Source organism: Cibotium barometz, chromosome 26 (genome assembly GCF_041138505.1).
Source record: "Cibotium barometz isolate CiBa-2024 chromosome 26, ASM4113850v1, whole genome shotgun sequence".
Lineage (NCBI taxonomy): Eukaryota > Viridiplantae > Streptophyta > Polypodiopsida > Cyatheales > Cibotiaceae > Cibotium > Cibotium barometz.
In genome coordinates, this window is record NC_141071.1 from 19,798,006 (window position 1) to 19,805,017 (window position 7,012).

At 41.1% G+C, this 7,012-nt stretch overlaps 1 pseudogene; it reads right to left on the reverse strand.

Moving 5' to 3' along the window:
- Positions 1–608: 608 nt before the first annotated feature.
- LOC147623731 (cationic amino acid transporter 5 pseudogene) lies at positions 609–3,106 on the reverse strand (annotated as a pseudogene).
- Between the last annotated feature and the right edge of the window lie 3,906 nt (positions 3,107–7,012).

Consider the following 7,012-nt stretch of genomic DNA (forward strand, 5'->3'; position numbering starts at 1 on the left):
AGCCTTCTCTCTCTCTCTCTCTCTCTCTCTCTCTCGGTGCCCATTGTCTCTCTCTCTCTCTCTCCTTTCTATGCACTCTCTCTCTTGCATTTTCTCTTCTGCTCTACTGCCACTCTCACAAAATTACCTTTCATCACAAGTTTCAAAGTTGAGGCAAAACTCTAATAAGAATCAAGTAACCCATCTAAGACAATTTGTATAAGTGAACTGTGAGATCTCGTGGACAATAGTATGTTATCTCCTTCTAATTTTTAACCTTGCTTAGAAACCATCCATAGATCCTCTGTCATCCATTTTCTCATTCTCTATATGAGTATGTTGTAAGAGACAAGTGCCTCAATACAATATTGACATAATATAGCCAGTGCTTCCTTTGCAAATTTGCATCCACAAATGTGTGGAATGATGGTTTGCTCAATAGACAATGCAATAGTTGCATGTTCCCATGCATCTTTACCATCCTATCTTCTTAGTATTTAATTTGGTAAATAATGGAAGGATGGATGTGCAACAACAAAGTAGAAGTTCTTGCAACATTTTCTATTACATCGTTGTCTCAAAACCTGCAACAATAGTTTTTGCACAAGAATCAAGTCTAATTATAGATGCTACAGCGGACCCTCCTCTCTTACAGTCTCTATTGGGTCATTTTCCTGTTTGCTCAACGTAATGACCTCAGCCGTTTGAGGCTTCATTTCCATTGCCCGGCCTTGCTCGCTTAAACTCTCTTTTGGGTCAAGTGCAGTGTCGTAGGAGGCATACAATCCGAAGAAAAAGTAATACAAGAGTATCCACACTGTCCACACGGCAAACCTTACAAAGGATAGACTATCAATGGAACCCAATAGGAAAACATTCATTATGATGGATAAGGATGGAAGCCAAGGCACCAAAGGAGCCCCCCATATTTGCGGCTATCGAGCTTTCGAAACGAATACGGCTAGACCCAAAGTAGCTAAAAACCAGATGGGTACAGTGATCACATAGCCTATCCATCCGCGATATCTAGCCCAATAGAAAGCAATTGTTGCTAATGACAAAAGGATTAAGACAAGGAACATCTGAAATAGTCGTAGTTTTTTTTTCCATAAGCGCGGTGAATTGAATTAGAATAGAATAAAAATTACATTAGCTGGAGCATGGAGAGCATCCAGGGAGAAACCATAGTACCAGACAGGGGTGAATCTATACGACCAGGATACAACCAACCTAGATACAACCAGTCAAGGGGCAGACAAGAGAAAGTGGCTAGGAGCTGGGAATACAAGGGGCTTCCACAAAACAGGGTGAATAGCATGTGAGAGTTCATGGGGGCTGTATGTAGGGCAGCCAACTCGGCCTGCACACTACTTGACCAGAGATGAACGGGAAAAGAGCCTGGACATTGAGATCCACCACCTGGACCCAGATTATGGAAATAGCCGTAGTTCTCTTACCGTGCTGTGCCCTACCACATAATAGCGCCTCACAAGAAGACCTACAGCCACCAGCATGAAGATGAATAGTGTACTTATAGATAGAAGATTGGCAAGACTGCTGAAAAATGCCAGCACCGCACTAGCTAGAAACATGACTATTGTTGCTCGTGCAGGAGTCTCCGTCCACTCATTTACTTTAGCAAACCATTGGGGGATCATATTATGCGTCCGCGCAATATGCGTAACATATCGCGCTTGCCCCACCGCAGTCACCAACAAAACTGTTGTCATGCCTTTCAAAGCACCCAAAGCTATCACATACTGAGCCCATTTCCATCCCGCGCGTGCTTGAAATGCCAATGAGAAGGGCGCATTGGGATCAATATCCTCGCGCTTCCGCATCATTGTTGATAAAGTGAATGCCATTAAGCAGTATACTGTTGTGACGATTGTCATTGAACCCACAAGCCCAATAGGGATGTCTCTCGCGGGGTTTTTTGTTTCTTCCGCCATCGTTGACACAGCATCAAACCCAATATAGGCAAAGAAAAGAACCGATGCTCCCTTGAAGACACCGCGCACCCCAAATGGTAAGAAAGGTGTCAAATTTGAAGGCTTGGCATGCACGAGGCCAGCAACTACGATGAACATTAGAACAACAATGTTCGCAACCGATGCTATCCAATTTAGCAGTGAAGTAGCACGTGTGCTCCAAGCTGCAACAAGACCAGTGACGATTATACCCCCTACCGCTAAAGGGTCGAGAAGGTTGAAATCATGTGCCAAGTTTGTCTTGAAACGAAAAGCATCTGATTGCTGACCACACAGCGTAGCAAAGTAAGAGCTCCAAGACCTTCCTAGAGCAGCTCCAGTGATAATATATTGTAGTATGATGTTTCCAGTAGCAATAAATGCAATGAAATCCCCACACGCAGATAAGCAAACGAGCCACCTGCATATACAAAACACACACTCTATGTTCCTCCTCACACTTCCTCTTCTCATGTACATGTGTACTCTATGTTCCTCCTCACTCTTCCTCTTCTCATGTACATGCGTGTTTGTGTGTGTGTCACAAGAAGTTTTGGGCATTTTCCCTTGTTGGAAAGAGGCCCCCTTTCGCTTATGTTTCCCAAACATCATGAGCTTCCGAATACGAGGCTGCACATACTTAGCTAGGTGCGGTAGGGGGAAGGCGGCTGTCGGCAGAAGCTCATAACGTTGTTGTAATCCGCAAAGTGGAAAAATGTTGAAAACTTGTGCGTGCGTGTGTGAGAGAGAGAGAGAGAGCGCATACCAGCCACCACAGGGATTTCCACAGCAAACTCTGTATAGCAAAAGAAGGACAGCATGGCTGATATCCCAGCAGCAACGTAAGTGAGGATGACGGCAGGGCCAACCTCGTTATGGGCTTCTTGACCAGTGAGGACAAAGATACCAGCACCGATGACGGCACCAACGCCAAACCACATAAGGTCCCACCAATTGAGGGTCCTCTTCATTGCATGCTTGCTGCGATGCACAACACCATGCGTCTCCATGAAGTCGTTGGAACGAGCGCATAGGTGATTGCAAAAACGCGACGGTGTGGCAGCTAGCGCCTTGCGGTAGGCACCCCAGCTTTGAAAAGAAGCCTCTGGCCAAAAATCTTGCTTGCGAGGAAGCCATTGTAACCCGTTTGCCTTCATAGCAACTAGTATTGGACCCACGCATTGCTGCGGGCAGGTAGAGTTCCAGGAAAAATAGGCTCAGTTTCTCCAATTTAGATCATGTTTTAAGTAAACACAATACATTATTTCAAGTGACTTCATATATACATATCTCAAAATAACATCCATGTCTCATAGATTTATAGCGAAAACAAAAATATCATAGTAATGTAGCATACAAAGATGCAAAAAAGGACCAATATTACATATTCTCAAAATGCACCACAAAATACGTATTCTCAGTCAGTAATGTCAGAATCAACAAATTGAATTCTTCTCTTGTGAGAAGGATCATTCATTTGTCTCCTCACAATACGCTCTCTATTGTAAAGCGGTGATCCATCCCGCACATGCTCTACTATCGATGAATGCAAAGGACCTGCATAAACGAAACAATGATAAATTAAATCTCAAAAGGACCTGCACATAATGACACATCGATAAATAAAATCTCAAAAGGACCTGCACATAACGACACATCGATAAATAAAATCTTATAATAGAAAAACATAATCAAAATTACCTCGTATAATAGAACATCGAGTGGATGGAACATGAGGAGCTCTAGTATAAAACCCATAACGAATACCAATGGTCATGATGGATGTAAGAAACAACTAGTACTGAATACCCCTCAAATGATGCAAAGCATCTATCCATCTCTCTCCAAAACAAATAGACACCCCACTCCTCATCAGGAACACCGATCCCGTACATCTCGATGCCTCTTACCATAAACGTATCAATGTCATGCAATATCCTAAAATCAAAGCATAACAAATAGGTTATACAATTATTTATATATAGGTTCAAAAAATATTTATACAATACCTAACAATTACACTTATACTTACCCATCCCTATAAGCATCAATCATAATCCCTGCTACGTGACCTGCAGTAATAGGAGCTGACCATAGCGGTGGCTCTGTACAGATAGACATCAGTATAGAATGTCATGTTCCATACTTTGTAATCAAGGAAAGTTATACAAATATAGAGAATAACTCACCTACTATCCTCGACAAAGGCATGTCCAATGTAAAGGTAATCTTAGACATGTCTGTCAAAACATAAACAATAAAAATAGGTACTTTTACCATGGACAAATATGTATAAAAAAAGAAATCACAACAAAATTAATCAAATTACAGAACTTAAATAAGAAACCTGACTTGTCACTCTGAAGTCATCAAGATCTCCTTATAAACAATATTGTTTGTTGTAGGTGTATAATTTTGAAGATCATCAAATGAACACTCCACATTAGCGTTATCCTCAAGTAACACCTTCAGAGCATGAGGAGACCGTGCTTGTGACAACGTGACATACAATTTCCCATGAGTAAACACTGGAGTCACCAAATACAACCCCAAGACATTTAGGGCTTGGCCTTGTGATTTGTTTATTGACATGCCAAATGGCAGTCGCACGGAAAACTGTCTCCGCCTCATGGTGAATGGTAGTTGGGCCTCGCTGCATATAAAGGTAATCTGTGGAAGAAATACTCTTTCACCAACTTTAGTACCAGTGATGATTTCAGTCTCCAAGACTTTAGAGTGAAAGGCCTTACATATCATCCGTGTACCATTACAGAGTCCACGTCTTGGATCCAAGTTACGAAGCAAAATAACAGGAGCTTCTAACTTTAAAACCAAGCAGTGAGGTGGATATCCGCCCTGAAGGTCGATTGTGTTCAAAAATTCTATGGAATATAGGAATGAATTTTCATCATTTTCAAGACTTGAATCTGCATTGAAATATTGCTTAGGCTCACCAGGCATTTCATCCAAAGCTGTCTTATTCACAATATCCACTTGACTGTTTATTGGAGCAAGAATAGCACGCTCACTAAAGTATGAAGCATATGTCGTAGTGATAGCCAATTCAGAGTATACCCAATGTACCAAGTCTTTAAGAGTCGATCTTTGCAAGACCATATTACTTGGTAGTGTCACCATCGTATTATCATCGCTACAATCCACTCCATTCCCAATATTCATGACCCACTGTTTAAACTCATTGCATCCATTAGTATTGCTTGATTAAATACACATATTTCTAGTTAACTTTAGAACTTTGATAGAGTTCCATAGAAAGGAACGACACAATGCTGCATTAATAATATCCTCACGTCTTCCCTTCATAATAACAGGCAAAATTTATCTAAAATCTCTCCCCATTAATACAATCTTTCCACCAAATGGCTTATCTGAGAATAATACATCTTGTAAGCTCCTATCCAATGCTTCAAAAGCATAACGATGAATCATTGGAGCCTCATCCCAAACAATGAGCTTACAAACTCTCAAAACCTCAGCAAGTTGTCCATGTACAAGGATTTTGCAAGTTGAAGAATTGTTTAGCTCCAGAGGTATCTTGAATCTAGAATGTGCAGTACATCCATTCGCCAAGAGTAGAGAAGCAATACCTGACGATGCAGTGGCCAAAGCAACATACCCTTGTCCACGTACTCGCACAAGCAAGCAATTATACAAATAGGTCTTGCCCGATCCCCCCGGACCATCTAGGAAAAAAATGTCACCTGCATCTGTCACAATTGCATGCATTATAGCATCGAAAGCAACACGCTGGCTATCTGTTAATGTTGACTCCATAGCACTTGACGGTTAGATTGTTCGACAGTATCAAAAGATCTCTCTTCCAAAAGCAATCTATTTTCACCCAAGACTTCCAAATTAGTTCTGTTTAGTTCAGGCATTCCTTCAAAATCTACCAATGTCCGTCTCTGAGCACGAAGAATTTCTTCTAAATGTAGTAGTGCATGAGTTTCAGCTAATTGTTCAATACTAATAAACTGACCCCTGCTTCTCGATAACTGGTATAGAAAATCTTCTATCATTTCTTCTCGAAATCTCTTCCACAATATTCCTGGATAGGAAGGCTCACAAAATAGCAATATAGTACCAAAAAGACATCTTAACTGCAAGGCATTTTGCATGGATGATGCTTCCTCCATACATGCAACCCATTCAGAATCATCTTCCAGTATAGTACCAAAAAGACATCTTAACTGCAAGGCATTTTGCATGGATGATGCTTCCTCCATACATGCAACCCATTCAGAATCATCTTCCAGTATCCCTCTGGCAATGCAAGCTGCCTTGAAAGAAGGATAGATGTGACCATTGAGCGAACGCAAATCTTCAAATGACTTAGATCCTTTACATATTATAAGAAGTAGGCGAACATAGTATGCCTCACCTACCAAAGGAGCTACAAAGTACATGCGCCCTATAGTGTTTCCAATCTTTCTTTTGGTCCATTTCTTCAACCTGGAGTTCCAAACCCATTGTTGAGGGAAATCACTATACAATGTATTGTTTGCTTCAGGATGTTGTTGATTACAGGAAAACCATTCAGTCATAGTAGTCTTGCCTACATTTTTCCTCTGAAAAACATCTGCAATATTATCATCATCTCTGAAGATAACATTATGACCCCCATCTAAGTGTACATGCAACCGTTGCACATCAGGCTTCTCATTGTGTAAATCATACTCAAAGAGTCTCCAACATGCCTCTGATGCAGAGACGTAACGTGCATCCAAATACCTCTGAATCTCATCAACTACGCAAGCAGCATTAACATCCCCACCTTGTATAGTGCTAAATCTTATTGTTGCTCTATCATGCCCCTTGTATATGTACTTGTAAAGATATTTCATTGCTGCTATTGTTGAGCATATTTCCACATTTACATGAGCATTATATGTGACTGAAAGATAAGGGTTATATGGCACAACCCATCTATTATCAACATTACACTTTTTCAATGCCACAGTTCTTCCATCATTTCGATGCATATACACGAGGTAACCACTCTCATCCACAGTAGTCTCTTGTGCAAAAGCTCGTGGATAGTT